General features: G+C 49.9%; 3 long non-coding RNA genes across 4 annotated transcripts in view; 2 read left to right on the forward strand and 1 right to left on the reverse strand.

Moving 5' to 3' along the window:
- Nucleotides 1–22,424, forward strand: part of LOC311435162 — a 125,591-nt gene extending 103,167 nt beyond the window's left edge. For both annotated transcript variants that reach the window (XR_014691971.1, XR_014691972.1), the window contains exon 2: nt 22,359–22,424. This is a non-coding gene — a long non-coding RNA (uncharacterized lncRNA). The remainder of the gene's footprint in view (nt 1–22,358) is intronic.
- LOC311443112 lies at nt 6,165–8,601 on the reverse strand. Its single transcript, XR_014697084.1, has 4 exons — nt 8,474–8,601; nt 8,275–8,374; nt 7,789–7,917; nt 6,165–7,290 (listed from the first exon to the last, which is right to left on the reverse strand). It is a non-coding gene; the product is annotated as an uncharacterized lncRNA (long non-coding RNA).
- LOC311422290 lies at nt 8,793–14,886 on the forward strand. Its single transcript, XR_014685253.1, has 3 exons — nt 8,793–8,891; nt 11,622–11,741; nt 12,943–14,886. It is a non-coding gene; the product is annotated as an uncharacterized lncRNA (long non-coding RNA).
- Nucleotides 22,425–27,094: the final 4,670 nt, after the last annotated feature.

Below are 27,094 nucleotides of genomic sequence, written 5' to 3' on the forward strand. Positions count from 1 at the left end.
CAATTCTCCAAATGCTTGCGATCTTCCACACACCTTCTAATTTGTATGCCAGGATGTAAAGTTTTCTGCGGTTGTGGAAGTCCTTATTGAATGTCAGTGTTACTCCGTGAAAACACCTGACTAAGTAGGAACCATCTCACCCCTGGGAGTTATTGACTGCTGCCTCCAAGGGCGTAATTAGCAAGTGGCAGAACTTGCCACATGGGTCATGTTTTACAAGATCCCACAGTATCGGTATTGATTATGATTAGATTAGATTGGGCTGATGGTAAATGCTTCTATAAGTTATGAGGTTTTCAGGCAAATAGCGAATATCCTGTCATGAGCACCGCCGAGCACATTTTTAACACGACTTTAAAATGATAGCTACGAACGTCGTGTACACAATGCCTCGTGGTGTGAATATAGGTGAGAGACAGAGCTTGACAGAGAAAAGCCAGATTCTTTTATTTAACACCTTACAAGTTAGAGGTACAAACGACTTCAGCACACTGAGGGGTAATTTTACATTAAAAAGAAGAGCTTACGGAAACCTCAGTTCTATGTATGCCTGCCAGCTAATGGCGTGCATATAGAAGATGGCAGCAAACACAATTGGGCTGGCATGCCATGTGTTAGTCTTGACACTAAGATTTTTGTAAACTCACACAAGGGAAAATGTTACTTTTTAGTCCCTCAAAATATGTAGGTGTTTTTCTGCCTCCTTAAAATTCCTCGCATCTCTCAGAAAATTCCAGCTCTATTCAACAAAGACGGAAGGAGTCAAGACAATTTTGCTGCTCAAGCCCAAGCCAGGGCGTCTGCTGCCCTTTAGACATGCTGGAGCATCCAAGACGTCTGCACACAGCTGCAGACATGACAGAGGACCTAACAGATACCGTGCCTTTGTAAAGCTGCTGCTGAAGGGAATCCTGAAGTATCTCATATATCTCTTGTTGCCTAAGGTTAGGCAGCTGAATCTCACCCATTTTTTATTTTCATGTTCCACTTGAATTTCCTAATGTCTTCTGACCCTTTTTCCCCTCCCCTTTCTTAGTCTTTCTTCTTCAGTAACGAAGATGGAAAAGTCTACAAGGAAGAGAGAAAAAGAAATAAGGGGAAAAAGAAAAAGCAGCATTATTTAATTTTAAAATGAATCAGAAACGTAAAAACCCAACAAAGTCTTTACTTTGTTTTAAAGTGACTTGCAGTTCTGTGTTTTACCCTCTTTTCTGATCTGCTCTATGTACTAATGCCTGGAAAACCCTCCACCTCATCTGTGAATGCTCTTTTCTCAAGTGTAAACAGCCTACGGATTGACTCAAGCGCCTCGTTGTGCCACGAGTGATCAGATGGTGCAAATGGTGCAGTGAAGCTTCACTCAGGTTAGAGCTGCCTGCGTGGTCTGGAAGACAAGCCAGAGGGCCATAAGCAGTGGTGTTGTTGCTGACCTCCTGAATGGCCTTGGTTGCTCCACTTCATCTTCACCGGGATAGCAGAAAAGAGTGGTGAACCCCAGCAAGGTGTCACGAAGGTTATTTTAAAGTATGAAAAGTGCAGGTCCTCTTCTCTGCCTGTAAGAATTATTTCAAAACCTCACCTAAAAAAAGGAGCTGGTTTTACTGGCAAATGAGCATAGAAAATGAGAACAGAAATTGCCCTTCTGGCAGGAAAGACAGCAGATCCTCAGACTGTGAAGTCTGTGGGTGTTTGTGTGTGTGTGCATGAAGCCGGGGATGAAGCAATAATTTACTATTTTCCAAAAAGCAGCAGATGGATCTAACCGCCTCGATACTGGAAGTGCGTGGTCCTCGCATTGTTGATTTAACTCAGCTGTCTCTCCAGCCATGGCTCAGTGAGGAGCTACGACCGCAGCCAGACCTGTGCCTGGATGCAGCTCTGGAGAGCAGGGGGGTTCTGTGGCCGAGGATCTGGGGCTCACCGCTGGCCAAGGGCCGTGCCTTTTCCAAGGAAAGCTCCGAGAGAAGTTATCATCCTGTCTTGAGAAATCAGACCACGGAAAATGAAAGAAGCTGAGTTTCCACTGGCCCTTCAAACCCAAGCGTGTCCTGAAACACTACAGGTTCCAGAAAGCAGATGTATGCAGTTTGCTCCGATAAGAAACGCTGCATTATGAAACTTCTGTTGCTGCTTTCGTATTTCAGTGCCTTTAATTTTCTTTTCCTCTGAGGTTTTATCTTCTCCTGGGCACAAGGCAATGCCAAGTCCCGGGTTCTCTGCCATTAGGGTGGCCTAGCTTTGAAGGTAACACCATCACCCTGATAAACCTGATGCTGAGGGCCCTCCAATGCCCTTCAGGCAATCATAGTTGGCAACAGAAACGGTCCTGGTGATGGGAGAGGCTGACAAAGAAAGGATTTGTGGCCCTGGTAGAGATGATAGGCCAACTGTCATGTGCAATATGCTGGCCTCGCTGGCTCTGAAGCCCTTGGCAGGTAAGAAATGATGCACAGAGCTGCAGCCAGCCACGGGCTGCTGCTACTGCTCAGGAGCAAGGAAAAACGGCACAGCCTCTCTTCGTCAGCACCTTTGTGGTGCTACCCGCAGCCCTCCACGCTTGTGCTGCCTGGCAAATTATATAAGCAGAGCTGTGAGTGTATGCAAAGACTCTCCAGTATCCTTGGGTGAAAATGTTTGGTTGTTTTCACAGCCTTTCCTCGAGCCAAGTTTACAAAAAGAGGCAGAGAGCAGTCCAAAAGTGAGCTCGGGAGAAAAACACAAATTGGAGGGAACAGACAGACTCTCTCTCGCCCAGCCAGCAGTCTGCACAGGAGGCAGCTTACATTTACTCTGGCCGTTCCCTGAGAAGTCTGTCCTCTTCCAATCTCCCCTGACACAGGTTTTTCTCCCCAGCAGCAGTAGGATCCCGTTTCTCTACCACTGGGATTTCTTGGTGCCAACTGTGTCTTGCCTCCAAATGGCTGGCACGCAGCCCCACCACTGGGACCTGCTCTGGCTGGGGTGAGGGATCCAAGTGCCAGCCCTGGAAGTTCGTGCTTGGGCAATCTAAAAGGTGAAAAAAAAAAATAAATTTTATTTATTTTATTAGATTTTATTAAAGCAGCACACTGCCCTCAGGACCTCTCCTCTGGTGATCACTGACTTTGTTGCTCTGATGGCAGAAGAGGTGACCGTGCCTTGACAGAGCCCTGGCACAGGCTGCCCAGAGAGCTGTGGGGGCTCCTCCTTGGGGATCTCCAGAAGCCGCCTGGGCACAGCCCTGGGCAGCCTGCTCTGGGTGGCCCTGCTTGGGCAGGGCTTGGAGCAGGCGGCCTCCAGAGCTCCCTGCCAGCCTCATCCCTTGGAGCAGGGCTGAACGGCCGCAGGCTGGCTGCTCCATGCAGCGGGGGGTCATCAAGATGCGGCTGCAAACGCCCCGTGGCACGGCGCCTCCTTCGTGCCTCCGGCAGCACCAAGCACGAGGGGTGAGGCAGGGGGGCAGTGCCTCTCCGGCCCCTCCTGGCACTCCCCAAACACAAATGTTCATTAATAATAACCGCGCGACAGAGAGAGCCGAAAAAGAGCAGACCCTGCAAAACCAGCGCAACAGTTACCTGCCAACCGAACCCTAGCAGCAGCAGCAGCAACAATAAACACAGCGCAAGTAGAAATTATCAAAGACAACTTGGGAGGAAACCACAAGAAATGGCAGTTGAGCCTTATTAGTGCTATAAATCATAGAACTGGTTTCAGTTCCTGCAGCTCCTCGCAAGCCGTGCGACGCTGCCTCTCGCGCAGCAAGCAATAGGGGTCTGCACAGCCCCGAGGCACAAAGCAAAGCAGGCGGGGAAAAGCGCCGCTCTTTACCAAAGTAGTTCTTAATTTAATTGTAAATCAAAGGTGTGGGGGGGTTCTGCTGCTGTCTGAGAGCGACGAAGAGGAGAGCGAGACAAGCGCGAGGTGGGAGAAACGTGGACTTTCTGCGGGTTGGAAACTCCTTTACATGCGTGTTCCAGCAAGGCACTCTCACAGCACCATTCATTTGTTTACTTACTTTTTTAAAAAAAGATTTACCACCCTTGCGCTCTGCGTTTGCTTGGTTATCCTTAAGCCCATCGTGCATCCTGAGGTGTTTTCTTTTTCCTCCAGAGGTAGCTTTGACAAGGGGAGCTGCACTGTCCGGTTCCTCCTCTGACTCTCCTCTGAAGTGGGGGGGGGCAGAGGGGAGGCTTAGTTCCCCTCACCTCCAGCTTGGAGCTTCTTGGAGCTTCTTGAAGGGCACGATCATTTTTTCGTGAGATGCCCCCATCCCTAGCCATTGACGTGCGCCATTGATTATCCTTCCTTTCCTGCACAGGAAATTCATTCCCTACTGAATTGTCTCAGCAGGACCGAGCGGGACTCACCAATAACCAGTTATCTACCTTGGCCAGTGAAGCAGCGAACCTAGGAATTAATAATAATCATTACTTATTTTTAGTATTATTTAAGGGGCGGCAATGTGCTCAGCATAGCAAGGGACCAAAAGTGGAGGCGGTCGTGGCCTCAGACGCTTTCGCCTTGGAAATGCCCGCCAGGAGGGAAGATTTGTGCTCCCAGCAGTAGCACCGGAGACACAAGCATGGAGAGAAATCCCAAGCACTAAACTGTGCTTTTAAAGCACCCCTAAACAAGAGCACCCGGGTGACTGTGTGGTGCCCCTGTGCACCACGGCACCACAAGGAACACCTGGCAATGACACAGCACCTGCGGGTGGCACAGCAAAGACCAGGGTGCTCCAGCAAGTCCAGAGGAGGAGCAAGTGGAGCTCTCTGTCTTACTGGGCTTGCTTTAGGTTTGAATTATTGATTATCTTCGCCTGGGCAGCCAGAAGACAAGAGACACAGCAGCCCAATTGCTTTTGTTCTCAGAAACTGATCCTTACCCACCTCCCATGAAATACGGTACCAGCCTTTCACATCCTCGGGCTCCGGCTAGATGAAGGCGTTGTGCCTGGGACTGCACACTGGGGCTGGCAGCACCACCAGCACGGTGAAGGCTGATTATAAGGCACCCGTGTGGGCACTGGTATACGCTAGAGCTTGCTTGTGTCATGCCTGAAATGCCTACTAAAATGAGGTGGAAAAAAAAATGATAAATACCAGGCAGTGTTTTTGCCCCATCCTGTATTGTTTCCCCGCAGCAGCACCAGGCAATTTGGGGGCAGATTCTCTCAACCAGCTGAGCTGTGCTTTGCACAAGCTGAGAGAAGATGCCACGGCGGCTTCAGCCTGCCACCCCACTCCCATTCAGTCCTCGGGGCAACCACTTCAGCTAGAGACACCTTACACAGGCTGAGCGCAACCCACTCTTCCAGTCAGACGGGGAAACCACAGGCTCTGCACCGCCAGCAGCTGCCCAGAGGGAAAGGCACGGCCTGGGTGGACTGTTTCCAGACCTCATGTGCCGTGGCTGGGGCAGAAGCAGGAGGCGAGCTGCTCGTGCTTGGGAGCAACTGGGCCGTGCAGACACTTCTCTGCGTTCGCTGAGCTGCAGGAGGCTGTTCGGTCTGTAGGTTGGTGCGAGGCTGGGGAGCAGAAGATTCCCAGCACAGCCCTGGCAGGGGACAGCAGCTGACACGACGGTTTGGTGATGACAGACTGAGCCAAGACGAAGCTGTCCCGGCGTCCCCTGCCGCCAGGTCTCACCCTGAGGTCATCTTCCTCTTTGGCCTGACGAGAACTGATCCCACACAGGCATTTTTTTTTTTTTTCTTGGTTAATTTTAATCCAGACTAATTCCCTCATTCAGGTCACTGCGTGGCCTCACATGCTCTTGCATCCAGCAAGGGAGGGAGCTCTGGGGAGCAGGAGGGGGCAGCCAGCAGGAGAGCTTTCTTCTGCTTACTACAGCAACTGTGCGCTGCCACTGTGGTTTTGGGGTTTTGTTTGGGTTTTTCAAAGGGGAACTCTCAACAGAGGGCAGAACATTCAAACCCTGGCGCTGTGACTGGCTTAGGACTCCAACACATTCACAGGGATCTTGTTCTCCAGAGTCAGAAAAACTCGCACGAGTTGGTCTCAGATGTGGAACAACTGCAGGCTCTGCTAACGCGCTGCTGTGTCACAGGCAACCTCATAAAAGTTGTAGGGCGTGAAGGGCATACGGACGGTACGAGCTCCTCAGGCTTGCTGGGCACACACCCTGCGCTGGTTCTGGTGCCCTGCCAACTTTCTGGGTGCAAAGAAAATCTATCCCCTTGTCTCAAGTCCAGGACAGCCTGGATTTCTTGCGGTCGTGCTGTAGGGCGGCCTGCAGCAGTGTGCATCAGGTGCTGAAACATTTTATGTAGCTGCTGTTGCTAGTGACCGGCAAAGCAAAGAGTAATAGGATACGTGGCTTTGTTCTGACTCAGCCTGGTTGCTCTTTTGTGTGTGGGACCCCTGCTTTCAGTAGCAGGACCTATATATGCCTGCTTGAAATGACTGTGAAGCTCGGGCTTGATCTGCCGCTGTCTTGCTCGGGGAACTGGGCTTTGTGCAGTTTCTGAAAATAAGCACCTCACGCCAAGAGTTACCCAAAAGCACACCGCTTCCTTTTCATCAGCCAGCTCGTGAAGCCCTAAAATTCAGCTGCTTCTCCCAGCATCTTCCGATTCCTGCAGCTCCAAGCCTGGAGCCTGGTACACACCAGCACAAGGAGCATCCAGGAGCTGTACGTGGTTTTGCAGGGAGCAGGGTATGGGTGACGCAGGGAGCTTCCACAATAAGCTGCTGCCTCTGACCTGACCCATCACACAGCTTGGGATCTCTCCCTGGGGATGGAGGACCACCACGTGGAACTTTTCTGATAGAGGGCTGGCACATCACCTCGTCACACAGAGAGCTTAATCTTCTGCCAAGGCTTGCATCGTGTGCCAGAGGATGAGCCAGATTATGGGAGGTGAGGAGAGGCACCCTCTCCTGAGGATGATAGAGCCATGAGGCTGAGATACTGGAAGCCGAAATGGCCTTTGACGTGTGGTGGTTAGCATGGTCTGTCTTGTCGTGATAAAGCTGCTGTCACCGCTAGCTGCCTTCACCGTCACCAGCCTTTGCCTTCTGCTGGGTGCTTCCCCCACCCACGCTGTTCTCAGCTCCCCTCTGTGCCAGACTGACCCAAAACCAGCTCCCAAACCCTGTTGGTGCTGTCCTGGCTCGCTCCGTTGCTGCGTTCCCTTCTGAAGTGAACCAGGCTCCAGATTTTGATATCGCTCGGTCAGAGGGAAGCAGCACCCGATTAGACCCTCCGAGCGGCGTTATCTTCCCTCCCCTCTCATTACTTCGAGCCATTGTGAAGACAATGGATGATCAGATGTGCCCAGGGAAACAGCTGGGGTAAGCACAAGGATAGAAAAGCTAACTTGGGAGAAAAGGCACTGAGAGAAAAACAGGGAACCGCACTTTCAAGTTTTGCCAGCATAGCAAAGAGTGTGGGAACAAATTACAACCGTCAGTGAGATACCTCTGGCAATGAAAGCCCCAGTTTCTTCAGGAAACTGGTGTAACTTACACCGGCAAAAGCTGTATCTCCAGTAGGAGTCTGTCAGAAAACCCTTCCCAGGGTAGCGAGAGCCAGCAATATTAAAAGGCAATAATAGAGCCCAGCCGTAGGAAGCCTCTTTTCGTGGGGAGGAATATTTTCCTGCGACAAGTCTCAAGCAGCTAAGCTCCGGAGAGCTGCACAGTACAGGCAGAAGCTTTGTACGCTGTCTGTATGAATATGTATTTAATTATGGCTCCAACACAGCACACATTAACATAAATAAGGAGGAGAAATAGAAAGCAGGAAAGGGGGCGATCGGGGAGGGGGGAAAGGTCTGGTGTTCACCTGTCTTGGTTAGCAGCAGCCCTCGCTCTTTGTCGTCCTGGGGAGGAGCTGTGCTCGGACCTCGCAGCATTTCCCTCTGCTCCAGGGAGCTGGAATCAGCCTCTGCAGCTCGGCTGGTCCTGCTGCGGGCTTAGCACACATAGGGCTGCGGTCAGATAACCAGGAACCTCTTTTACACCATACTTTCCCACTGCTGTGTGAACCCTCCATCTCTTTTGCTACTGAGGGACAAGGCAAGCACCTCCGTGTCTCAGCTCCCCTGCTCCTGTTCCTTCTTCCCCTGCCTGGCACATGGTCCTGTCCACAGCAAGAGCCCTCTACGTTGCCAAACGATGGGCAAAAGGACAGGCAAATGAGAAAGGTGGTGCAAGGAGAAGGTAAACTTTGTTTGAAGACAAGGCGGAAAGCTCCCCCTTCCTCTGCCCCTCCGTCCTGCAGGACTGTCCCCTCACGTTTGTGTGAACATCCAGCTCCCCTGCCTGGTACCTGGTGGTGACTTGTAGCCCATCAGCTTTCTGAAGTAAATAAATCACGTCTCTTGCAGAGGACAGCAAAGGATTATTCAGTTGAAACTCTGCCCTGAGTGCTGTGGACCAGAGATAAAGACCTCACATTTCTTCCTTATTTTTTTTTCTTTTTAAGTAGGGGCCTTGGTCAGAGGCCAAATATTCTCTCATTTCTGTACCAACGCTCTCCTGTGCTCATCCTCAACGGGACTTCCCAACAACACCCTCAAAGACATGCTGAACTTCCAAAACATGCAATACCGACTGATCTTTCATTACTATCCTTCAAAAATGCACTCTGAGGGAAATATAAACCTGAACCCTTGACAGAAATCCCTCCCCTTCATTTGTGCTGAGGTCGTTTTGTAATCCTGTCCCGGCATCACTAGCAGCAGCTGAATTCCCCCTCAGTGCTCAGCAGGAACCACCTGTGCCTGGTTTGTGTTTAGGAAGCACCCTCACACGAAGCTCTGCTCGAAGCAGGCCAAGCCCAAACACCTCCTCCAGTACGCATGGGTACCTGGTGTCACAGAGCCACGGGATGGCTGAGGGTGGAAGGAAGTTCTGGGGATTGTAGGAGTCCTTAAAGATCTCCAGGTAGGGATGTTCCACTTCCTAAAGTGGGGTAAGTGCCCCATCTGTGGCAAAGGTCTGCTGTCACCAGTGGAGGTGACAGAGTTAATAGTAAAAGGACTTCTTTTCTTTGGGAAAAAAAAAAAAAAAAAAATCCATACTGCAGACAGGGGCAGAAGGTTTTAGCCTCTTGTGGTCAAGGCTGGCTGATCCTCATACCTGCATTCAGGGCTGCCTCAACAAGTGCCAAGCTGTTTAATTATTGACAAAGAAGCAAGTCCTCCACCCAGGCTACACTTCATTTTGGGATGAAAAAGCAACTCCATCCAAACTGGCAGCGCTTTAAAGTTCTGCCTCTTTGTATTCTTAACATCAGTGCATATAAAGAAAACACAAGGCCTGGCCTGGCCTAAGCAGTGAGTGCTTAATATTTCCTTTGCATACCCTAGCAAATCGGGGTATGATTTGAAAACGTCATTGCACGTCTGCGTGTTTGGCGTGTGTTGCTGCAAACTGGTGCAGGAGGAAGGGCACAAAGAAGAAAAACAGCAGAGATCCTGCAAGCCACTTGCCTCTCTGTGGCATGGCCTCAGTGGCACTTGCTGTAAGGCAGAGGTGGAGTGCTGAACTCCTGCAGGTCCAGGAGGGCGCCTCTGCAGGAGGTTAAACCTGGCCTCTGGGAGAGGACACGCTGCCAGGAGCACGTATAGGCTGCCCATGACCTCTGCTCCTCTAAGTGCAGGTGGTGCCTGTGAGCTCTTGCGTTTCTGTGGGCTTAGAGCAGTGATGGCTCAGGTCTGCAGTGAAACGTAGACAGGAGCAGGCCCAGCTCCATGCACCAAGTCACCCCTCGTGGTTTTCGTGGTAAGTCCCCCTGGGGCTTCCCCAGCTGCTCCCACTAACAGCCTGACATACTTCGCTCGTGTCCCTGGCACCGGGCAAGGAGCGGGTTGAACTGAGGGTACCAAAGCCATCCTGCAGTGGGAGGTCACCCTGTGCCTTTCACAATGTGACATTCTGGGGAAAGCGTACTGCTTGTACCGTCCAGCTCTGGAGATAAATAGGGGACAAGGCTCCGTGGCTGCCAGTTTGGCACCTTTCATGGATAATAAAATACACTCAATGCTTTTCAGGCTTTCCTACAAATAATCAGAACTGTTTGTAACTATGTTGAAGGAATTAGGGTTTTTAGACCGTGTTGGAATGATTAAATAGAGGCCTTTCTTTCAGAAGGGCATGAAATTTCGCTGAAAAGCAGGGTTTGTGAGTTTTCCTCCAGGCAAGCCAGCCAGGGCAAACTGGCAGGAAGGAAGGCAGGCTCTCCGAGAGGGAGGATTTCCCCAGGTGGCACAGGCAAAGGGAGCCCACTGACCTCCCTGCTCTGCCTGCATCCCCCTCTGCTCAGCCTCTGGGGCACGCAGGGGGCTTGTTGCAAGTCCCACGGCAGCATGCAGGAGGGGAGAGGACTGAGGGACGAGCTGGGAAGAGACTTTAAATATTCCTGGAGGGAGGCAGGGGGGAACACGAAGGAAAAGGTGTTTCAGGAGCGACCAGAGAGTAGACCGAGTAGTGTTGGGGAAATAGATCTGTGAGTTGTCAGCACAGAAATGATTGCTGAAGTGTGTGGCAGGATATAGCCACTTAAGGAGCAAGTGAGAAGTGGGGAGAGGGACTGAGGCGATGTCCTGAGGAAGGCTTGTAGCAGGGAAAAGCCCTCAGAGAAGACAATGCAGGAACACCTCGAGAGGAAGGATGAAAACCAGGAGCGTGAAAGGCTCTGGAGCACCTCAGGAAGAAAGCTGTTAGATAAAGAAGGAATGATCCACATCAAAGGCGGGCCACAGGCTGGGATGGAGGTTTCAGAGTGTGCCAGGAATAACAACAGTGCCTTGGCTCATGCCTTGTTCCTCCCCCCCCTCCTCCCCCCCACAGCACCGTCCCCTTCTTTATGTTTCGTCTTCAGGGCAGGGACCTGTCCCTCCTCCCCGTCAAGCAGTTCAAGCAGTTGCTTGCCATTTGTACTGAGAATATTAATTGGACGAGCACGCATGTGTGCTCTTAAATATTGGGGGGATATAACCCTGAAACCACACTGCCTTTGATTTACTTAATTGAAAGCCATCCTAAGTGTTCAAAACCCTACATAAAGTCCTTCCCATCTCTCCTCACCCCTGTGGAAATCAGGAGGCTCTATCAGAGAAGGAAATTATATATCATGGTAGAAAAGAACGAATTGTTTTGGCTTCTGCTTTTTCAGCTTCCCAGAACTATCCCCTACATAGATGCAACAGTCTCAGAATGCAAATTCACCCTCAAATGCGCATAAAATATAACTGCAATTCCTCAGGCTTTGGCCACCCTCTGTTCACTCATTTCTGCTCTCCTGCCGCCACAGAAAGCCCCCTTTCCATGCCAGCTCTCTGCCTCCAGCACCGTCCATGCACCTCAACTTGCAACAACAACTTGCAAGATCCCAGTTCTTCCAGCCCTTGTCTGAGCAGTGAGAGCTGTGTTCAGCCCAGAGAGCCTTTAAATATATTCCTAAATATTTATACTGTAGTTAGCACTGATCCTGGAAGGAATGTAAGTGTTTCTTTGTGTGTCTCTAGCTCCAGTGGCACTTACAGCATGTACATAAGGGCTTTGCTAAACAGGAGTGGGCCTTAATGCACACTTAATTACTTTGCAGTCTGGGCCCAAATGTTTGCCTATATTGCAGTGATCAAGCTCTGTCTCTTGATTTCCTGTCTGCAGTACAGGGATAAAGAAAGCAGATGATGATGTGAGATGGAGCCTCCCTTGGCCTGACCTTGGGATTGCTGAATAGCTCATGACTGGCAAAATCCTGGATTGAGTTCAGTTGGATTTTATGAGGTATGGAGCTGGAAAGACTGAATTTTTCCCTCCTCATTACATGGCAATGACTATCCTAGCCATGGCTTCTCGTTCTGTATCTCGTATTTCCCATATCAGAGGGGATGCCAAGTACTTTCTTCCTGATGTTCATAGTGCCCTGGTTTTCAACCTCTTTTTTAATTTGTAGACTCGGCATATTTTCTAAGGCAGATGTGGCCCCCCTCAGTAGACATGGGGCAGAGCTTATGACAATACTGAAACTAGTTTTGCATGCTGCTTTTCATGGACTCTTACAGGCAATCTGTTGAAGTCCACAGAGAACTGAATGCAAAGCATGCCCTTGCCTCTTACACAAAGGCTTTCTTCTCTTCACAGTTTCAAGTGCCACCAATGACTACTGGTATGTGAAAAGCACTGTTTGGATTTAGACTGGGACAAAGTCCCTGTAAATTAAAACTTATTACCATTTTGCCTTTCCCATTTAAGTTAACCTATTCTCTGCTCTCAGTAAAACCAAATTTTAACGCTGCAGATTTTCTGCAAGGGAACACTGTCATAATAATCAGTTAGTATGCAGAATAGGAAGCCATTAATAGTAAGCAACAAAGAAGAAAAGAAAAAAAAAAAAAAAAGATTACTTCCTTTTAATCTTCCATTTGTTCTGTGGGTAGCTAATAATTACTTAGTCATTAAGGCCTGTTACCATTACTTGCTAAGTTTCAGAGAGCCCTGTTTCTATATAGTCTTATTTAAAAACAGTAGAGGAAACCACCTATCTAATCCAAATAAACAGTTTCTGAGGGTATAGTCACTGAGACCCCACATCAGAGAGTAAAGGTTTTTAGGCACCTGCCACTCACTAAACCCAATGAAAATTAGACTGCTAATACCCTTACAAGCCTGGATCCTTGTGACTACAGCCTTTGCTATCAAGTGTTATGATGGCAGAAACTTGAGATGAAATTACAGCCTACATCCACTCACAAGGGACACAAGCTGTTTCTCTGAAGTTGTTTTTATTTTTATTTTTAAACCAGAACTGCAGGACAAGCCCTTCCTTTCCATTGCTGCGGCGTCAATATGAAAAAAGAAGCCTTATTTTCAGGCTCTGATAACAACAACAAAAAAAAGGGGGGCAAAGCACTTGTGCCTTATTTGCTCAGTATCAAAAGCCATGATATAAAATGTGTAACATCTGTGTCTTTGGCTGCCGTTTCAGGGAGCAGACCTCTCCTTCCACCAGCAAGAAGCCCATGACCAAGCTGATGTGAGCAGTCAGAGCTGGAGAGCAGCCACAGACCGGCTGCTGGGCCCCAGCAGCCCTGGCTATTTCTGGCTTTGCAACCGGCTGGGTGAGCACGATTAGGTCGCTCACAGAGGCAGGGCCGAAAAGTTTTGCCAGCACAAATCACCTGCGTTACATCCCGCGAGGAGCTTATTGTGCCTTCACAGAGGATTTGCACAAGGGGTGGTCTCATCCATGCCCAGTCATACTCTGAGCTTTGTGGGCTTGGACAGAGCAGCCTGCCCAGAAGAGCTGGGACCTGCTGGCCCTCCAGGTGAACCACACGTCTACCCCTTCTCCCTGGGTTTTGTCAAGGGGAGGAAATACAAGAGTAGTGGTTGGCAGGAGGTGAACTGCTGGTGGTTGAGAGCACAATGTCATCGTCTCTTGTTTTCAGCATCCCTAGCCATGTCAATGAGTTTAAATATGAGCAACAGCTCACACACAACCTGAGTGCAGGCACAACACATAGACATGCTCATGAGTCATTTTACACCTATGTGTAGAGGTGCGAGAGCCCCCATCAAAGGCAGCAGAAGAAACTGGAGTTGACATGGTGGGATCGTGCCCTTCCCCCAGGTCTCATCAAGGCAGGACACTGACACTGGCTGCAAAGACTGGGCCAAGCCTCACAGTGAAGGCATACACAGCCCTGTATGGGTGCTGCCACCCAGAAATTTGCTGCTGGCCATCTCAGCAAGCTGGATGGCCTGGCAGGGCTGGCATGTCCCTCCATTCTCCTACCCCACCACAGCCCCTCTGCTGGGGCCCGCTCAAACACTGTTATGGCACCTATGACCCAAAGTAGTCATGTACAGGACCATAAAATGCCACTCCACGAGGATATCGGGAAGCAAAGGAAACCCTCAGGCAGCTCCCGTGGTGTTTCTCCTCCGGCTGCAGGCACGGCGCTGCTGTCGCTGCAGGAGTGAGGCCTCCTCCGTGCAGGGCCCCGCATTCAGCCATTTGTTTCCTTTCCCTATCTGACAGGGCAGAGACAGGTTTTACTGAGCTGCTGAGCAACCCGTGAGGCCTGTCTGTGCACCAAGGCTTCTCTGAGCGCGTGGGTTGAGAGGTTTATTGGATCGGGGGATAATTTAGTATCCATTTTTCACAGCACGTCCATTCGTATTAACTCGGCCTCGCGGTCTGTTTCTGTCCCCCAGCCCCAAAGTACAGGAGGGATGATAGTGGGGGAGCTCCTGGGCTATGGCTGTGGCTTGTGGTGGGACCCCTGGCTCTCCTGGGCACCTTCCCAGGCTCTTTGCCCTCTCGGCATGGGCAGGAGCAGGGTCCTGGATCACCTTTTGCATCAGCACTCCTTCCTTTCGGGGTGGGAGGAAGGTGCCCGCATGAAATCTGTCAGCACACCCACCCCCTGCCACCCCTCTGCTACCCCACGCCATCGTTTCACAGCAGAGGTGAGGGCTGTTTGTAGAAGACACACAACCCACAAGAGAGCCCACACCTCCCACATGAAGCCTTCCACACTGTTTACTGCAATAGCAGAGAAGGTTGAACAGAGAAAATGTGGGCCCACTGAATAGGGAGAGTGATTTGGTGACAGGGAACAGAGGTAAGGCTAAGGTACTCAATGCCTTCTCTTCCCCAGTCCTCATCATCAAGGTCCACCAAGCTTCTGAGCTTAGAAGCAAGATTCAAGGAGGAGAATTACCAGCAAGTGGATGGGCATTGAGCCGGGGATTGCCTGAGATCCCTTCAAGTCCATGAGACCCAACACGTACATCCAGGAGTGCCAAGAGAGCTGGCCTGTGTCCTTGAAGGCCACTCTAACATCTTTGAAAGCCCTGAGAAATGGAGAAAGGCAAATACGAGGCCTGCTCACACCTACAGGATGGTCACCAGGAAAAGTGAACTGGGAACTTCACCTGTGCGCAGGGCAGGAAAACAAGAGACAACAGGCATAAATTGAAACAGAAGCCATTTAGAGTAGATATGAAGAAAAGAAATCCCCCGTGAGGCCAGTCTAGCAGCAGATCAGGCTGCCCAGAGAGGCTGTACAGGCTCTGTCCTGTGAGGTTTCAATCCCTGACCAGACACAGCCCTGAGCTGCCTGGTCTGGCCTGGGGCTGACTCTGCTCTGAGCCTCCCACGTCCTGTCCGACCTGAATTATTCCATGATCCCATGCTGAGTTGAATTGGACAACAACAGTAGGAAATTAAAAATACAGAAATATAATCCTACTGTTGACACAAGTATCCCCAATTCTCCAGACTGCTTTAGTACTCAGTCTGCTCTGACTTATGCAAGAAGCCAGATTAGCCCTCAGCCAGGGCAGCAATACAGATGTGTCCTCACTACTCCTTTGCCTATGCCAGGCTGAAGGCTTAAGGCTGCTGCTGCTAACACTCAAATGCATATAAAGCGACTGCAGAGGGTGGCTGCATCTGTAAGGAACCAGTCACCGTCACCTCCACTCCTTTTCCCAACTCCCTTCTTCTTTCCCTCTCCCATTGCTCCTTCAGTAAAATCAGGAACAAGAAACCACAGCCCCAGGGCTCATCTTACAGTCTCTGTGCCCACCTCTCCCTCTGTCCCCCTCTACTCTCTGAACCTAGAGGGACTTCTGCCAGGCCACAGCCTCTCTCCATGGGGTAACAGCAGTGCCCTCCAGAAACCACAGGCTGAGCAGCCAAACAACATTAAAGGCCCTTTCACCCTCCTCCCTAGCTGTGGCTGAGGCTAAGCGCTGTTCAGCGAGTTGTAAGGAACGGGAACCTCATCACAAGCAGCCCTGGCTAGAGAGAAAATTTGGAGGGAAGGCTGTAGCAACCTCACGTTTAGAAAAGATGCTTGAACTCCCCTCCTAAGTGGTCATGGAAGCTATTTTCATCTTCAGCCGCTACAGATTTGTTCCTGGGATGGTGGCTGCACTGAGTGGCTGACACAGACCTGAGAATCAATCAAAAGTAATTGAAACAGAAGAGGCTCGGCAATCAACCTATTAGGTTGCTGGAGCCAGAAAAATGCCGCTATGAGGAGCCAGAGAAAGGGGAACTGACTTTCCTTCTGAAAACTTAATGTGAGGGAGAAGCTACGGCTGCACAGCCCTTTCTTACAAGAAGAATGGAAATCTGTGGAATTCTCCTTCTGTGTATTTTTGTCCCCTTTAATGGGAAGGGGAGAAAGGAAAGAAACCATTAAACCGTTAGCTGTAAAAAATACCATCTCGTTCTCTTTTCTTTCCCTCATTCCCCCCCTCCACATGCAATAAAATGATTCTTTGCTCTCAATTGTTGTCTGCTGTGGCAGCGGTTGGACTGGGCTTTGTTTTTCTTCACTTCGCTGCTCCTCACCGGAGGACTTCGCTGGCTGCAGCAAGCTATTAAGCTGGCTGCTGGCTCTCTGCTGTCAGAACGGGAGCTGCTGCTGGAGTCCAGCTATTTGCAGTCGCCTGCATGAATCGGCTCCTGCAAAGTCAGACCATGGAGCCGCCGACAGGACCGTGAGCCGAAGTGTTAGGGGGCTGCCACCCCCCACTAATTAATGGTGTATGCCCCTCCATCATCCCTCACCCAGATTTCAAACCTTCTGGCAGATGCCCCAAGGGGAGTTGCAGGGGTGAGCTTAAATATTTCATCTATATCATTAGAGCAAGAAAAAAATTAAGGTAATTTAAAGTATATATATATATAGGAGGTGAAAAGCTAAACTACTTATATTCATTTTAAGAGATGTGCAAGGAGAAAATACAGCGCAGAGAATCTGAATTTGGAAAGGACGACCATGTATGCCAGTAAGCAGTATCTTATCAGCCTTCTCAGAGACCTGAGGTTTGATGGCCCCACAGCCACCTCTCCTACACAGGTAGCATGCTGAGCCGAATTACTTTGGCTACAGAGGATGCACTGACTTGACCCTGATACCAGAGACTTGTGTTGACTCTGAATTCTGCACAACACATCCTTGGTTGGATGTGGTTTTGAAACATAATAACCCCTGTTACAGTCTGGGTGAGATACCTCAATCTCTCATTAATTTGAAGGGAATTAAAACAAAGTTTCCCCTTTCCTCCTCATCCAGGCAATGCAGCGTGGCAGGGAGGCGGTGAGATTTGATATCACGATCAAGGTTTGTATTTTGATCTTGCTGGTGGGAACAAACCAGCTGACCAAGGGGACAGGACTTCATTTCTGGGGTGATTGGAGCAGTTCTGCCTTGTTTGCAATATGAAGAGCCTGAATGCAGAATGCTGCACGTGTTCCTGGAAGTCCCCTGCACCAGGGACTTTTCCATGGGCTGGGCAGGCTGTGGAGAAGGCACTTGCACCACTGTGGTTTACTCAAGGGTGTTCCACCTGACAGAGCTTTTATGGGGTCAAAGGGAAATATTTCCTGGGCTCTACAGAGCAGTGCTCCAGGTTTTATCGGTACTTACTGCTTTTTGGGGCTATCACTGAAAATGTCCGGGCACACTGCAGATTTGAGGACTTCAGCAACTCATGCCAGGATCGAGCCTGTGCCTGTACAGCGGTACGAGCACTGCCCAGATTACCATCAACCACAGTTTATGTGAGAGACATGCTCTCCCTGTGGGTTTAAGCAATAACTCTCCAAGCACACCTTCAGAAAGCATATTGCTTTCATGAGTTTACATGAAATAGGGCGGGGGAGGGGGAACGAGGAGTTAATTTCAGCAAAGAGAAATTTTGCCTCTATGTCCTAATACTGCTAAGAGAAGAAAAAAAAAAATCATTTTTCCCCACTAAGCCCCTGCAGCAGTGCTAGATTTAGTGCTAGATTATCCTCCTCCAAGGGAGCAAAGACAGCGGTGCCAAGCGCTGCTCAGGAATAATGCTGGAGTAATACAGGAGCTCATAATTGCAGGAAAACTGTGTCCTAAAGCAAGCCTCCCCAGCAAATACCGAATCATCAGAAATGCAGGGCCCTTCTGCCATCATCTGCAAACAGCGTCTCAAAGAGGTGTGATTAGATCAGAAAGTTTGGAGCTGGGACCATCCAAATTCTGATGCTGCTTCTGATATGCCCCTCACACGCACCTGGGGAGTGTTTAATAGGGCTCGGATGTTCAGAGGTTCTTAACATCTGTCACTCGAAGACCTTCAAATGCTTAAATCTGCCAAAAAAAAAAAAAAAAAAAAAAAGTTAACCTTCTGAAAACAGACAGAAAAGGAAATAAGGTTAGTACTTGTAATGTGCTTTTAGGAAGAAAAGGGACTGAGTATTACTTTTTGTTCTTGTTATTTTATGCACTAGAAAGCTGCAAGACATAAAGATGAAAAGGGAGGTGGGACTGATATTAGTACTGGGAGTGCTGTTGGGTCATTGCTGCTGTGTTACAGGTACCTTCACCGAATAAATGCATGGATTATACGCACCACGAAGGAATCATTCTGGACAGGTGATGTTTATTCCATCAAAGGGACGCTCTCAAAGGACACGCAAAGTCCCCTAAACTTTCCAGGATTAGCAGTGGATGACCTAATATCTCCTCCCACCACTGGTGCCTAACACTTTACAGAAATTTATGCACAGAATGTGACAACTTGTCATGAAATGCTCAACTTCATGTATCCCATTTTCCTGCAGAGTTCTCTGCATAATATATAAACAGAGGGGGGTGGGGGAAATCGCTCTGAAAGCTCCTGCCAACTCACATCTATTTCATTCTTTTCTTTTGAAAAGAAACCTATTCCAGATGGTTTATCATTAGAACTTTTTCAATCTCTGACGTTATGGAAAAAAAAAAAAAAAAAAAGAAAAAAACGGGGAGAAAACACGTAAGATCAGGTCTAGCATGGCCAGAATGCACTCCTGGGAGCTTTCCGTGCTGGACCTGTGCCTGTAGGTACGCCTCCGCTGCAGGAAGCAATGGGCTACCCTGGGTCAGCACAGCCAGCCAGCGGGCACTGCTGATGGGGCAGGATTTGGGCCAGCAAGTCGAAAATCTCTTTTCCTCTCCTCAGAGATCTTCCTCTTCACAGGGCTTGTGCACCCACGGTAGCCCACGAGGAAACATGCCCAGACCGGTGCCAGCAAGGTCGTCCTAGCTGTGACCCGAGGAAGCTGTCCACATTTCTCTCGGGGCTCCTGTGACAAGCAGCAGCACGAGCAGGAGCTGCAGTGCCTCCCCCTGCATCGCATGCCCTCCTGGGTGTCAGCACTGCAGCGGGGCAGGCAGCCAGCACGTTGAGGGATTTTTCACGCCAGGCCTCTGAGACAAACCTCTGCTTTCAATAAAGTGCCACAGGATCTTTAATGCCCATGCCGAGCAGGCAGCTGTTACCCAAAGGACATTCTCCACCCTAAAATTACATGGAAATTATTTGCCTCTGAAGCTATGTTTAGCCTACAGAGATTCAAACATATAATTCTGGGTATCTGCTTATTTGATTAAAATGCTAATATAGCCACCTAACTGCTAATGCTGCCAACCAGCCGCGCTCCCTAGGGCAGCGCTGTATATTGGGTTTTCGTGCCTGACGCTAAGCCAGGGTCTCACCCTAAACCAGGGGATCACAATCACAGCCTTAAGCCCTCCCCAGCAGTGACTCAGGAGGGCAGCCAGCTCACGGGCTAGGAAGGATGCACAGGGATTTGCCCACTGCTTCGTGCCAGGCGATTTCCCTCTCCTGCTATAAGCTCCTGAGCAGCGGCTGCTGCGGCGGGTTCCTGGGACTCACACCATGCCTTTTAAAAGGAGTGGCTAAGGATGTGAATGGGCACCACAAGCTTTTCCCAGCACTTTTCTTAGCTGCCTTTTGCTCACCGTCACTACCAGGACCGGGAGCTGCACCTTCAACATTTCCTCTGTGAAAATGAGCTCTCATTTCATCCAGAATCGCCTCTGTGCCACATCACTTAAAATTCGTAATTTGGCATAGTCGGTTATTTTCATTGGAAATCCATGTACCTAGGTGCTCAAAACCAATATTAAGTATGAAGGAACTCACTGCACAATTTTTTAAGCTCCTGCTATGAACAAACGCTCCTTCATCCTGCGTCCTTCTCCCATCCCAGGGTCTCAGCAAAGGGCTCTGCCCCAGCAGCACCGGGTGATCTCATGACAAATAGATCTAAGCTCTTCTTTTACCAATCCCCGTGGCTTGTCCCTGGTGCTATTCATTTTTCAGTAGTCCCTTCTTGCTGAGGAGGGCACAGGAGCACTCCTCCCACTCAGGGCTGGTGGCAGGGACAGCACACGAGGCTGGTGGTGTGCTGCCCTTGGCGGTGTCCCTGCCTCTATCACCACCTCGCCGCTGCTCCGCGGGGATCGGCAGCGAGCCTGAGAGGGTCCTTTTTCAGAACGAGGAGGGGAAGGATGAGTGTACATGCCTGATTAGTTACAGGCAATTAAGCACGTCTAGCTTCCCCTTGCCTCTCATCCCTAACCTCCAGCCAGCGGAACAGCTCGGCGGGCAGAAGCGGAGCACAGCCGTCTCCCCAGGCACGAACCCTACATCCCCTCGCCTGTACAGCACGCCGCCTGGACTCTCAGCCCCCGGGGAAGGAGGCTATTTACACAGGATGAGCACAGGGCCCGAAGGAAGGAGGCCACCCCTCCCTGCCAGCCTGTCCTGCTCCCCAGCCACAGGGCAAAATCCTCCCCTCTGCTCCCTGGAGCTGCTGCTCACCTCGAACCAGCGCAGAGGTGGCTTTTGGAGATGCAGGGCTGCAAGAAACCTCTGTGACCCTCTGGTTTGCAGGCCCTTGGGCTTCCCATACTGCTCATATCCTTCCTCCTGTGGCCTCTGGTTCTGTGGCCGAGCTCAGCAGGCTCACCCTCACCTCCTGCCACTTCCACCTGCCGAGAACAAACCACCTGGGTGCATTAACGCATGCAACTGTGATTAAACATGGTCATCACCAAAAATTCACTTCAGCTGAACACATTTGAGCTTTAAGTGCCAGCAAGAACAAATCGGGATCCATTTTAACCCTTGTGTTGCCAAGTGTCATCATTTTACCAAGACCCTGTGGTACCCAATATTTGTCTTTAAAGCCTGTGTTCCCAGCTTCAGGTTACATGAGATCCTCACCCTGATCTCTTCTCCGTGCACACTTCACATCTTCTTTTTGTATCTAGCTTCCTGATTTTGCAAATCTCAAAGTTTCAGAAATCTCCTCACCGAGATTTTTTATCTCATGGCCAAGGGAGCGGCCGGACTTCTGCTTTCCCACTAATTGGATTCAGCCACACCGAATGCACAGCGACCCAAATACGGACAACGGGTACGCTTCCAAAATGTCTCATCCTCACCAACACTGAGCCGAAAGCCACATTAAATGTTCTGTTGAATAACGCAGCAAATACAATTGCGTTCAGATTTGAGAAAATATGGAACTGAAGGCACATCTTAGCACACGGAAGAGGACTGAAAATAAAAGTTAAGAAGCTGAAAGCATCCTTACCTTTCTCTGAGGTCTCTCTTCACGCCCAGCATGCCTGTCGTGGCCCTGATCCACCTCGCACAGCCCCAACCTTCTGTCCTGCTCTCCCTACACATCTTTTTAGCCATCTGCTGTGAGTTACTTTCATTCCGAATAAAACTGAGTTTTACTCCAAGTTACTTGCTGTCAATCCAAAGCATCTCTGCTTAACTACAGGCATGGGGAACATTGGGAGCTATTTCCCTGGAAGGGTACTGGGGTGTTATTTGATACAGGGGTCAGAATAGAGGACGTGGTCTAGATTTGACCAAGACAAAGTTTAAAAGTGGCCTGGATAAATGGGGCTTCACTGTAGAGTAGACAGGGTTAGAGGTCAGCCTTTGCAGAGAAAGAAGAAGAAAAGAGTACTGATCCATGTGGGTAATTTCTGCAAAAAGCAGACTTATTTATCAAAAGCTGAATTGATCTAGCTTGCACAACATTAAAGCCAAAGAATAAATAATAAACAGCACCTCCATTTGTCACATGGGGAAAAGAACAAAAGTGCACAACTGGGAAAATGTAATTTGGAGAAAAGTCCAATATGGAAAAAAATAAGGCCAAGTTCCACTAGCAAAATAAAACCAACCTGTGATTTATTAGAGACCATTGTGTGCTCTGTGCTGTATTCCTTTATTCAAATAAAGCCCCGTTTGAATTCCTCCGAGATGACTTTTCAGCAGCATTTAGCGCTCTGCAAGGCAGGGCTCGAGGGTCACGAGTTCACGAAAGGACTTGTGCTCCTCTGTCCTCCAGCCGCCCGATCCGAGCTACGGGCACGACTCATCCAGCTGCGCTGCTGCTACTGCTGCTGCTGGTGGGAGGGAATGGGCTGCCTCGCACGTTAGCATCTCCTGTAAATTATCTTCGGAACAGGGCTGAGATACCCACAGACTGGAGCAGCATTTCAGCTGTCCTAGCCTGGAGGGAAACTACAGCCAATGGCAAAAAAAAAAAAAAAAAAAAAAAAAAAAAAAAAAAAAAAAAAAAAAAAAAAAAAAAGAGAGAGAGAGGGAGAAAAATGTAATTTTGGAGGGCGCCGTATGAAAATTTCTAACTGCATTATTTGCAGAGGCCAAACAGCAATAAAACACAAATGTGTTGGAATAGCTCATTCTCCTCTGGCTTCAAGCAATGCAGGAAGATCCGCTGTTAGGTCTCCTGATGCCACTTTTTCTTTTCTTTTTTCTTTTTTTTTTTTTTCCCTTTTTATTATTAGCCTCCTACATTTTCTCTGCCTAAATTGCTTTCCAATCAGCAGCCTGTGACAAGGCTAAGCAGAGGCAGCCAGAGCCCGCGCCGTGCAGAAGGCGACGGCTCCTGCTGACGGCAGGGACACCTCCGCGGTGTTTGCCTTACCTCCCGTGACCCCTCGGGATCAGGGGGCCCTGGCCACAATGCTCAGGCAGTGGAAAAAAAAAATAAAATAAAAATAAAATAAAACCCTGCTGGACTTGCAGCTGGGGGAGAAACAACCTCAGGAACTGGGAAAGGAGCTGTCAGCCTTCATTATTAATATCCAGCTGTTAATATTTAATGTCATAAAACCGCGGCTCCCTCCGCAGCCTAGTCATCAGACATGCAGGGGTCACACCAGCCAGAAGCCTTTAGACAGACGATTCAGTGTCCCCGCGCTCTAGCTTCATGCCAGGACTGCTAAAGGTGTTCTAGATGTATTTGGGATTAAATGCTAGAGGCTTTAATAAAGGAAGGGAAGGGAAGGGAAGGGAAGGGAAGGGAAGGGAAGGGAAGGGAAGGGAAGGGAAGGGAAGGGAAGGGAAGGGAAGGGAAGGGAAGGGAAGGGAAGGGAAGGGAAGGGAAGGGAAGGGAAGGGAAGGGAAGGGAAGGGAAGGGAAGGGAAGGGAAGGGAAGGGAAGGGAAGGGAAGGGAAGGGAGGGGAAGGGAAGGGAGGGGAAGGGAAGGGAAGGGAAGGGAAGGGAAGGGAAGGGAAGGGAAGGGAAGGGAAGGGAAGGGAAGGGAAGGGAAGGGAAGGGAAGGGAAGGGAAGGGAAGGGCCTGTACATGTATTCCCAGGCACTGTGGCACGTGCTGAGGAGCGGAAGGCAAAGTGTGCAAGAAAACACAACTGCATGCCTGAGAGCTCTTCTTTTAGCAGATGAAGGGAGACAGAGAGAGGGCCTCTGCCAGGCAGGGGACACCTCAGTGGCTATTTTCAGAGCCTTCACCCTTGCAGCATCACAGAAGAGCCAGACCCGAGCATTGCTAGCAGGCAGTTTTCCCCTCGGCAGGAGCAGGCTGCGTCACCTCTCCTGGCACGCAGCCACGGCCCCGCGTCCCCCCGCCGATCCCGGGCTCCCCCGGCAGCAGTCCCGCCTGCTCTGCCAGCGCTGCCACTACGGCTGCCTCGCAGTATTAATTTTTAAAGGCTCCTTTCTCCTCCCGGGTATAGATTCAGAGGCAGCTCCAGGAGCCCGCACACGCATGCATACCAGCGTGGTGCGGCAGCCAAACGCGTCAGACGCAATTTTAAGGGAAAAAGGGGGGAATGAGAAGCACAGCCGGCGTGTCTCGGCACACAGAGCAGAGATACATGTACGTGCGGTGCCCCGTGCTATGTCTGCTCCTTCGCGGCCCTCCCTGCCTCTCCTGCATCCACCTGTAAGCTCAGCATTGATTTCTTTCCTTCTCTCACACAAGGGTGTAGTCGGAGGGGCAGGAGCACCCCAGGCAACGAAGAAACATAAGTAATGAGAAATCCTCCGAGCACGTTAGTCAGCGTGACATGAAGACAGCTGAGACGGTCCACAAAGGCCGGTCAGATCCAGCAGAGCTCATTAGCTCTGGCTTGGGGCTACTGCTGCCAGACCCGGGGTAGCGCAAGGTCCCAGGTGCCTCTGAACTGCGCTCCGGGCTCCGGGCTGCCTCGCCGGTGCCTCTGCTCCAGCACAGCCCCTCGGCTAGGTGGAGCAAGGTGCAGAGATGTCTGAGAGGCTCTTCTTGGGGGATAAAAATGGATGCAGCAGTGCCCGCGGGGAGGTGGAGCTATTGAAGCGAGCCAGGCTTGAGCTGGCGTTGCGCAGTGCCCTCGGGTGCCTCAGCCCTCCATCCCCAGGCCCCGTGTTTTGGATCAGCAACCCAATTAAAGCGCCTCTGGATGGCGAGGAACCGGCTGCAGGTGGGCACGCCTGCGAGGAGCAGGGCAGAGCAAACCTCCTCCTCCAGCACGCTCAGCCCTAGCTATTTACAGGCAGCACCGGCCTGGCTGTGGATAACAGTAACTTCAGACAACTCCCGCAAACTGGGGCAACCAGAGAGCTCCAGCAGTTAATTATAGTAAATATTTACACAGCGGCCGGGCCCTTCAAATTTAGAAGGAATAGTTAATGCAAGGACATGCCCTTTAACCATCCCATTTTATTACACAAGCCACTAGGGAGCCCAGCACACTACGATTTGCAAATGAAGTGTTTGATATCGGCTGAGACATTAAACTACTTACCTAGTGCTATAAAATGCATAGGTACAGTACATCATTCTTTTTTTTTTTTTTTTTTTTTTTTTTTTCAGAAATTTCAACCCCATTTACTTTCCTTAACTCTTCCCGTGCGGTTAGTGTTTTGCACGCCCCAGAGAAAAACGGCGCGGAGCCCGAAATAAACCTGGTGCCACGGCTCAGCAGAGCCTGTCTTAAAATAAAACTGCTTTCCCTGTTGCTGTTACTAAATTTGGCATCGCTTATGTAGATTCTATTGATGTGTCTAATCTACTTAACATCCACGATGTTCTCCTGTTAACTGGTTGCTTGGGAATTTGCTGTACATGAAAGATTTCACTTCTGCGTCCCGTCCCCTGTTCCCTCCACATGTGCGCTGTGTAATTAAGCCGGGTTCTGGAAGCGGGGCGATATTTTACCAGCCCAAATTATTTGGTTTTCGCGAGCATCGTGGTGAGTCCTGGAACAGCAGGCGCAATGCTGTGGATGCTGGGACCGAAGGTGCAGCGTGGTTTCCAGCCAGGACATAGTTTTAAAGGGATCATGGTCTGAGCTTGGTAATCCAAGTCACCTGCAAGCACCCTCGGCTGGCGGGATGCAGGGGTGCCTTGGGTGAAGCGTGATCTGTGCCAGGAGCAAGATGAGACACTGGTGACACTCAGGAGCCACCAGCTGAGGACAGTGGCTGGAAGGACCCTGGAAATACCTAAAGACAAAGCACAGCGAGCTGATCCTCTTCGGGAGCTCAGCGTGGAGGGAAAAGGGAAGGAATAAAACACAAAAAATCCCAGAAGACACTCCCCGTTCCCCACTTAAAAAAATAAAAAATAAAAATTGCATTCCCAGCTACACAAATCAACTCCAGGGAAGGGTTGCCCACAGTTGCATTAGACATAGTTTTAGGTGGTCTATAAAAGAGCTCTTCTTACTGAAATGTTATCCCAGGTAGTATTTACTGCTCCATGACTTCCTTTCTAGAGGATTTTTGTGTTACCTTGGGGAGGAAAACGCTGAAAGGTATCGTAAGTCAAGGTGCCAAAATGCGCGGTGCAAAATTAGCCGAGGAGAGGGGATGCAGCGGCCCAAGAACCGGTCAAGCTTAGCCCAGGGACCAAGCGCTGCAGAACCGGGAGCCCAAAGCAAAGCCGCTAATGAGAGGGCTGCGCACACCTCAGGAGCCTCCTGCCAGGCCGGCTGATTTATGTGGCGGAGGAGGCCCAGATGAGCCCTCCCTCCCGAGCCGGCTCATAACATTATGGGGCAGGCTAAGAGGGTTACTCAACGTTATTACTGCTGTTGCTGTTGTTTATTTATTAATGCATCTGTACCGGAGCCCGTGGCTGGGAGCCTCGCTCTGCTACGTGTGCGGGATGCAGAGCGAGGGCGAGCTCCCCTGCCCGGCAGCCAGCCAGGTGCTCCCCGTCCCCAGCACCCCAGCGAGCTCCCGAAGCTGTCCCCAGGGACACAGATCCCCCCCCTTTGCTCCGCCGTGCTAGCCACTTATTATTTCCCGGCATAAATATGTTTTATAGAGGAATAAAGTCTGCAATTCTGAGAAGGGAGTGCTTTCACACACCCGCTTCTCATCCATAAAGGGCCATGATTTGGCATCTCAGGTTAGAGTATGAAATTATGACACCAGAATTGACTTTAGGAGTTTCTGATGCTTCCTTGGATGATTGCTTCTATAACTTATAGAGACAGGGGAGCGTTTGTATTCTAGTGAACACATAAATTAATATCCATACATGAAAACGATGTGGAGAGAGGGGGACTGGGGCAGGGATGAGTTTTCTGTAGTGTGTAACAGCAGCGGAGGGCTTGTCAGCAGCGGTTTCTGTTGTATTTGGAGTGTTGTGGTGAGCGTCTGCAAGTGTAATGAAGCAAAATAAAAACGTTTCATACTTGACTCTCTGAAGCAGCTGAGAAATTTACGGTCTTTTCCATCATCGTGCCGTTTCGCGGGAGAGAAAAAGTACAACTAAAAATAAACATACCTTTTGATTCTTTCTGGTAGATACAAACCAGATTTTCGTGTTTTCACATATGATCCATATACTTTACACCGTGAACAGGGCAGATTGTTTTGTGGAATAAGGAACAGATGTAAAGGTTATAAGAGTCTGGTCTTATCATGCAAAAGAGATAAGATTCTAGAGTTCATGCTTGCTAAAAGCTTTAATTTAGTCTGTCAGGGCCAAGACAAAACTATTTGTTTTTG

The sequence above is a fragment of the Aythya ferina genome (assembly GCF_964211825.1).
Source record: "Aythya ferina genome assembly, chromosome: 1".
NCBI lineage: Eukaryota > Metazoa > Chordata > Aves > Anseriformes > Anatidae > Aythya > Aythya ferina.